The sequence below is a fragment of the Alexandromys fortis genome, unplaced genomic scaffold, assembly GCF_014885135.2.
Source record: "Alexandromys fortis isolate MF-2015 unplaced genomic scaffold, M_Fortis_MF-2015_v1.1 scaffold_6, whole genome shotgun sequence".
In the NCBI taxonomy this organism is placed as follows: Eukaryota; Metazoa; Chordata; class Mammalia; order Rodentia; family Cricetidae; genus Alexandromys; species Alexandromys fortis.
This window is the reverse complement of record NW_026067902.1, coordinates 26,189,919-26,198,322: the sequence shown is the minus strand read 5'-3', so window position 1 is coordinate 26,198,322 and position 8,404 is coordinate 26,189,919. Positions and strand designations below refer to the sequence as shown.

General features: G+C 37.4%; 1 protein-coding gene across 2 annotated transcripts in view; it reads left to right on the top strand.

Moving 5' to 3' along the window:
- Katnbl1 (katanin regulatory subunit B1 like 1) overlaps positions 1-8,404 on the top strand; it is a 36,994-nt gene that overhangs the window by 16,835 nt on the left and 11,755 nt on the right. The window contains exon 1 of one of the 2 annotated variants that reach the window (XM_050134119.1): positions 6,253-8,390. The exons of the other annotated variant lie outside the window; for it this stretch is intronic. The gene's annotated coding sequence lies outside the window, so the exon portion shown is untranslated. Of the gene's footprint in view, positions 1-6,252; positions 8,391-8,404 lie in introns of those variants that run through there. 2 annotated transcript variants of the gene reach the window in all.

Genomic DNA, 8,404 nt, shown 5'->3' with positions numbered 1-8,404 from the left:
TCTCTCTCTCTCTCTCTCTCTCTCTCTCTCTCTCTCTCTCTCTCTCTCTCTCTCTCTCTCTCTTTTTTTCTTGCCTTTTTTGGCCAAAGTTTCATTATGTAGTCCAGCCTAGCTTTGATCTCACAGTCTCTTGTTGTAGCCTCCAGAGTGTTTCCGCACAGACTGTCACCATGCCTGGCTGCCATATAATTTTAAGTGACAGGCAGACACATTGGTAGAATTTTTCACATAAGAAAACAGAATAAGGCAAAATTGTAAAGGGTTAAGAACCGATTGGAAGCTTAAAAAGCACTCATTGTAGAAATTTGGCAGGAAAGGAAAACAAGAAAGAGTATAGGAGTTGATAGGAGAAACTGGAGCATGCTTGAAAGCAGACAGTGGAATCAGTTCAAAGGGAAGAATTAAAAGAAAATCATTGAAGCAAGTGGGCTGAAGTAAGAAAATTAGATTAGGTTGTCCTAATTTTGGAAAAGTTAAAAAGATTGGTCTCTTTAAATAAAAATAATTCATATTTTTAGAAAATAGAAAAACCTGGATGTGATTGAGGAAATGACCATAATCCCATCAGCAATAACTTTAATTAAAGTTTGTTGTTGTTTTACAGTGCTTGGGATTAAATTTGGGGCCTCAGGCATGCTAGGCAAGCACTCTACCACTGAGTCCCCATCTCCAACTTAAGTTTGGTAGTTTCTTTTTTAGGTTTTTAATTAATTAAGTGAATTTCTAAGAGTTGCATGGTGGTAACACACACTTTTAATCCCATTACTTGGGAGGCAGTGGCAGGTAGATCTCTGTGAGTTCGAGGCCAGCCTGGTCTACAGGGTGAGTTCCATGACAGGTTCCAAAAGCTACAGAGAAACCCTGTCTTGGAAAAAAAAAAAAAAAAAAAAAAAAAAAAAAAAAAAAAAAAGTGTACCTCTAAACAGATTTGTAACATGAAAATCTATAGGGCACAGGTGGTATTTTGATGCATGTATGCATTTTGTGTTGTTGAAGTCAGGTTAGAAATGTCTATCTCCTCCAATACTTAACCATGCCTTTAGGGTGCAAATATTTTAAAAATCCCTCCTGCTGGACTTTGAAATACACAGTATGTATGTAATTGTTCCCTGCAGTCACTCTGCTGTGCTTCAACATCCCAGAACTTCTTACTCATACCTACCTATAACTAGAGCGTGTTGACCAACCTGGGTCATCCTTCTGTTCTCAACTTCTACATGATCACGTAGGAGATTATGAGTTAATTGTCTTTTTGTCCTTGGTTTATTTCACTTACATAATCTCTATTTCCGGACAGATTTCATCCTTTGTAGTATTCTGTTGTTTATATTTATTTACCACAGTTTCTTTATTCATCATTTACTAGTAAGCAGATTATTTCCATTTCCTGGTTATTGTGAATAGTGTTACAGTAAACACAGAAGTATAGTTATCTACGACAAACAGAATTATTTCTTTTGGATAAATATCCAATAGTGGATTTACGGAATCATCAGATAGTTTTTGATTTTTTGAAAAATTTCTGGTCTGTTTTTTATAATTACTATACTAATAGTCATTCCCATCATTGGTGTGTAGGAATCTCTTTTTGTTTGTAAACTTTTTAATTATTGTGTGTATGTATGATTTGCAGAGGGATGTGGGTAGAGTACATGTGTGCCCTGGTTTGCATGTATAGGTCAGAGGACACTTGATCATCTCACTAGCCCAAGGGGTTTCCTTTTCTATATATCCTTACCAGCACTTGTTTTCTGTTTTTTCTGATAATAGGCCTTCCTCATGGAATATGGTAATAATTCATTGTGACTTGATTTGAATTTCTCTGATGATTAGTGATATTAGCTAGCTAGCATGTATGTTTCCATTGACTATTAGTTTGTCTATCTTTCAGAAATGTGTGTTTAGATTATGTTAATTTACTACTGATGTGATAATACCTGAGCAAACTATTTGAGAAGAGCAAATATTTATTTTTGCTCACAGTTTCAGAGGTTATAGTTCATTTGACCCCATTGCTATGGCAAGACAGGAAATTACTGTATGTAGAGTCTTGTAGAGCAAAACTGTTTATTTCACTGTGGCCAAGGAGAAAGAATGCAGGGGAGGGACTAGGGGCTAAGAGATAAGTATGCTGCCAGTGACCTACTTACCCTTGACTCCACGCTAGGTCTTACCTCCTTCAACAAGAAGACTTTCAGGGACATTCCAGATCCAAACTGTAATAAGGTTCATTGCCCATTTTTAATTAAGCTGCTTGATTTTTCTTTCTTTTTTGCTGTTGCAGGTTTTGAGTTTCTGTATTATTCTGGATATTAGCTTTTTGTCAGATTGTATAATTTGCAAATATTTTTTCCATTCTTTAGGTTTTCTTTCTAATGAATGTTTCTTTTGTGCAGAAACTTAAATTTGATGTGATCTTATTTGCCTTTTCCATCCTTGTGTCCTTTGTGGGGGGATTAGTAGGACCTTTAAAAACAGATATATTAGTTATGGTTCTCCAAAAGAACAGCACTGATTGAATGAATACAATAAAGGATTTATTAGTGTAGCTTATAGGCTGTGGTCTGAGTAATCCAACTATGGATGTCTCGAGAAGGAAAGGCAATGGATCTGGTTGTTGTTTGGGCCTCAAGACTGGATTTCTCAGCAGTCCCAGTCTGCTAGAGTACTAGAGGCTGCCAGTCTTCAGTCTCCCTTGGAATTCCTAAGAAGTAGGTTCCAATACCAGTGAAGGAATGAATGTCTCAGGGACAGGATAGAAGAACCTTCCAGGATAGCGTGAGGACAGCAGGCAAAAAGAAAAAAGCTTCCTTTATGTCATTTCATATAGGTTGCCGCCTGAAAGTATGGCCCACATTTAGGGTGAGTCTTCTCCACTTACTGATCCAATCAAGAAAATCCCTCAGCAAACAGGTCCAGCTGCTTGGGTTTTAATTGATTACAGATATAGTCAACTTTGACAACCAAGATTAACCATCACACCAGGATTATGCAGTGCATTGCTTTGTATCCCGTTTTAATAGTTTTGGTTTTTGTTGTTGTTGTCATCGTTAAGTGTTGTGAGTCTAGAGAGTCAAACCCAGGATTCTGTGCATATTTGGCAAGCACACTACCATTAAAATATTCTCTCCGGTACCCTGTGCTTTAAAATACCAATTTTTAAAACTTTAACTTTTCAGGACATTATTCGGAAGTGATTTGGCTTTGTCTGTTTTGTTTGGTTTTCGAGAGAGGGTCTCTTTGTATAGCAAAGGATGGAACCTTCTGTCTCCTGAATCCTGGGATTATATGACTGCGGCGAACTCCCTGACCAGCAGGAAAGAACAGCCACCAGACGAGGATTCTTCCCAAATCACGCTTTATTGGAGCCTCTTGGTTATAGGGAGAGCAGAAAGCAAGGGGCCCCGAGCTCTGAGCTGTAGCTGCTTATATAGGGAGTCTGCCTAGCAACCTTTGATACTTTAACTGCTTTTCTGGAGACCCACCGGCTGGAAAGAAAGCAGGGGAACATCCTTGTCAATTACAGACCACACCGGTCAGGGGGAGTGTAGGCAGCTAGATCACAACAACTCACCCTGTTTTCTGGTGGAAGAACTGCAACCTTAATATGGAGTTATTTATCAAGCGAGGCTGGGGCCAAATGCCATCTTGTAATGGCAGCCACTCAAATCGGCTCCCAGCATATGACAAAGTGATCAAGTGGTTAAGATATTGCACTGCTGAATTTATTTCTTATTTATGTATTTTATTATTATAAGGTAGTGATTTTTTTTAAGCTCCAATTAAGATTTATACAGGAAGGAGAGAGGGAAGAGGGAAGGTAGAAGGAAAGAAATAGTGGTTAAAAACTGTTTTCATCTTTATGACTCTTATAGAAGATATAGAAGGAATTCTTGTAGTAAGTAGAAGAATGTCTTTGTCTTACTTACAAGTGGCTTTTAGAAACAAAGCAAAGAAAACCAGCCCACAATTCACAACCCCAGAGAACCTAGACAACAAAGAGGACCCTACATACATGGATCTAATCTACATGGGAAATAGAAAAAGACAAATCTCCTGAGTAAATTGGGAGCATGGGGATCATGGGAGAGGATAGAAGAGGAAGGGAGAAGAAGGGAGGCAAGCAGAGAAAAATATATGGCACAATAAAAACAAAAAAAAAGGCAAAAAAGAATGAACTTAAAAAGTTTATCAACAGCTGTGTTTTGTTTTATAGAGAAATTGCCTAGTGGAATTACAAAGTTAAATACAAACTTAATATAGTATAGTGTATTTATGTAAAGAGAAAGCTAACTTGGTCTTGAACTGTCCAGACGTGTTTCATTCCTGTGTAATGAGCTTTCCTTGTTGTGAGAAGACAGAGTATCTTAACACTTAGAGTGTTTAATTACTTAATTAGGCAGCCATTGTAGTAGAGTATATGAATAGATCCCTTTTATCTTTCTGGTAGGAGATAGTTACTATTTAAAGAGAAATCATCCTGTGAGCTCCATTTTTACGCTCTTGTTTTTCTCAAACAAGCTACTGATTGTAAGCATTGCCTTATTGTAAGAAAACTACAAATTATACGTCTGATGTTTAGACGTTGTAAAATAATATTAGAATATTGTTCCCTTTTTGATCTCTTTCTCTTTGCTTTTGTTCTTTTAGGGCCTACTTATTTTGTTCTTTGCTTGTTAAAAAAAATCCTTTCCAGTTTATGAGTTTTCAATTCCTCATCAGATTTTTCTCTTTTTTGTACTATATCAAATATGGAGGACTCGAAACTAGTTCCAGTAGTAGCATTGCTAAGTGCCTTTGGGGAAGAAGGACAATGCTGTATTATTGCTCAAGAAAGGTGTTGTTTAATGCACGAGGCATGGGTAAAACAGAATGTGCAGCTTACAGAGTCTTTGTCTTACAATTTTGGTAATTCCCCTTTTAAATCTTTATTGTGATGCAAAGTATATATACCATGAAACTCACCTGTTTTAAATGTACAATTCACTAATTGTGAAGTACAGAATGGAACATTCTCCCAATAGATGTTTAGAGCATTTCTGTCATTGTGAAAAGCTTTGTGCCCTTGAGCAGTTACTTCCATTTCTACTCCAGCTTGAAGCAACCAACAGTCTGTTTTCTATCTTACATTTTTCATATAAATGGAATTCTGTCACATGACTTGTCTTTCATGTCCTCTTTTACTTACTATACTGTTCACACGCACACAGATTTATGAGTACTTAGTTCGTTTTTGCTGCTAGTCTAATAGATAGATAGGACACATTTAATTTGCTAACCAGTTGATAAACATTCAAAATATTTGTCTTCTGACTATGCTCATTATTTGCATACAAATTTTTTGTAAACATGTTTTCCTTCCCTTTCAGTAAATATGAAAGAGTGAAATTGCTGATTCTTATTGTAAATTTGTATTTAATAGTAAGAAATTGACATGGCTGGAATTTTAGCTTATTGGGAAAGCACTTGCCTCATATACATGTTACTGTAGATGTTTATCCCCAGTACTGACAGAGGGAAGGAGATGGTGTGTAAAGAAGACTTTGCATAGAGATGCCTGAAGGTCATTGGTTCTCCACATCTTTCTCAGCACTTTTTTTTTTGTCTTTGTTGCATGGCCATCTAGTGGACATAAAATAGTATTTCATGTGGTTTTGATTTTGTTTTTCTAATGATTAATGTCTTTCATTTTTAAAATGTTGTGTGTGGTTGGAATGTAGCTCAGTTGGGAAAGTGTTTGACTAGCATGTATGATACTCAGCATTATGTAACAGGTCAAAGTGGAACACACCTTTAATCCCAGTACTCAGGAGGCAGAAGCAGGTGCATCTCTGAGTTTGAGGCCCGCCAGGCCTACATAGTGGAACCCTTTCTAAAACAACAACAACAACCAAAACAAACAAACAAACAAAAAGCCCTGAGCAATATAAAATAGAGAGCATATAGTTAGGCGATGTTTCTTAATCTACTCTCCCAACATCTGTGTTTTAACTAGCGTTGTCTAGACCACTGAATAACGTAAGAGCTGTTCAGACTACTCCATAGGGAAAATACTTGCTGCACAAACCACAGAACCTGAGTTTAATCCTTAGAACACATGTAATGGCAGAAGAGAGAATCAGTTCCAGAGTTGTTCTCCCACAGGCACACTATGGTATACGTGCACACATAATAATAATAATAATATTTTTAAATTCATATAAGGTAAATTGCTGTTTTAGGCTTAAGTCTGTCATTTTTGGGTTTTGTTCTTTTTTGTTTATCTTTTCTATGAATTGCTTGAATCTTCTATTTTAGCTACAATTTTTTAAAGTTTTTTTTTTTTTAAAGACAAGAGTTTCTCTGTAACTTTGTAGCCTGTCCTGGAACTAACTCTTGTAGGCCAGGCTGACTTCTGACTCACAGCTATCCGCCTGCCTCTGCCTCCTGAATGCTGGGATTAAAGGCGTGTGCCACCACTGCCTTAAAGAATGATTCTTAATATAGCCTTTTATTGGTGAAGTTATGTAGAAACCTTACATCTTAATTTCCTTTTACCCTCTGATACAGTTTTTGTAAATATTTGCAGTTATTGTAAATACTCTCCCTTTGTGTATATTTTGAACCATGTTTATGTAGTGTTACAAAATGCTTCAACCACCAAGAATAATTTTGAAAACTCAAAAACAAATGTCCACTTCATTTTTTAAGACTTTTAACATTATGTGAGTGTATGTATCTGTGCACATGAGTACAGGTGCCTGAGGCTGCCAACATCAAATCCCTTGGAACCAAAATTACAGGTGGCTGTGAGCAACATGGATGCTGGGAACCAAACTCATATCTTCTCCAAGAGCAGTGTGTGCTCTTAACCACTGAGCTACCCCTGCAGCCCTTTTGCCATTCTTGTAGGCTGGTAATGAATTATCTTAATTTTCTTTCATATGAGAATGTCATTGTTCCCCCTTAATTCCTGATGAATATTGTTTCTTATAGAAGCCTAAGTTGGCAAGGAGGAGTGTTTATTATAGCACTTTAAAGTATGCCATTTCCTTCTGGCTCTAGTTCTCTTTCTCTCTTTCCTTTACTGGGTATCCAGCACTTTATTTGTTTGTCTGTCTGTATGTATGTTTGTTTGTTTATTTATGTCTTTATACAGGGTTTCTCTGTGTAGCCTGGCTGTCTTGAACTCTCTCTGTTGACTAGGCTGACCTTGAACTCAGATCCACCTGCCTCTGCCTTCGGAGTGCTGTGATTAAAGTGCTGTGCCAAGCCTGGCCCAGATTTTATTTAAAAACTCATTTCATTTCTGTGCATGTTTTTATTCTAAGATCTCCCCCCCCCACCCCACCCCCACGAGACGGATTTTTCTGTGTAGCTTTGGCTGTCCTGGAACTTGCTCTGTAGACCAGGCTGGCCTCGAACTCACAGAGATCTGTCTGCCTCTGCCTCTCGAATTCTGGGATTAAAGGGGCTTGTGCTGCTACCACCTGGCTCTTCTAAGCTTTATAACCTGTTCCATTATAGGTCAGAAAATCTACACTGTTAGAATGTTAGACTTCATTTTAGAATTCATTTATCCTTTTAGAATCTATCTTGTCATTCTTACTACTGGAAAGGAATTTGTTTTGAACTTTGAATGATTGCTGCCCCTCACATTTGACTAAATGAAGTTGTTGCCCGAATTTGGGGCTTTTTGTTTTGTTTTGTTAAAGGTTCTATCATGCTGGCTGGCTTGGAATTCACTGTGTAGACCAAGCTGGCCTCTTAACTCACAGAGATCTCCTGCCTCTGCTTTCCAGGTCCTGGGATTAAGTGTATGCCACCATACCTGGCCATTTTTTTCTTAATCCAGCTTCTTTAATCAGAGTCATACTGCTTTCTCTACAGTTTTGTTGTTGTTGTTGTTGTTTGTTTCTCTTTTATACTTTTAATTCTGTGAAATTTGAAGTGATACCATCTAGGTTTGTTTTCATTCATTATTATTGTGACTTGGGTTGAGCCATTTTTATCTAGAAATTTGTGACCTTCAGTTTCATATAGTTTTCTTAAATTTTGTCATTGATTTCTAATTGGTCTCTCGTTATTCTTCCTGTACTTCTGTTTGGATGTTGGGCCCTCTAAGCCTATCTTCTGATTCTTTTTATCATTTGCCCATATGTTCTAGAAGATAACTTCAAATTTCTCTTTCAACTTCTGTTAAGGTTTTTGTTTTGTTTTGTCTTAATTTTTTAATGTGTATGGTGCTTTGCCTGCATGTATGTCTGTGCACCATATGCATTCAGTGCCCACTGAGGCTAGAGGAGGATGTCAGATCCCCTGTAACTAGAATTGCAGACCTTGTGAACTACCATGTGGGTGCTGGAAATTGAATCCAGGTTATCTGGAAGAGCAGCCAGTGTTCTCAACTGGTAAGCCATCTCTA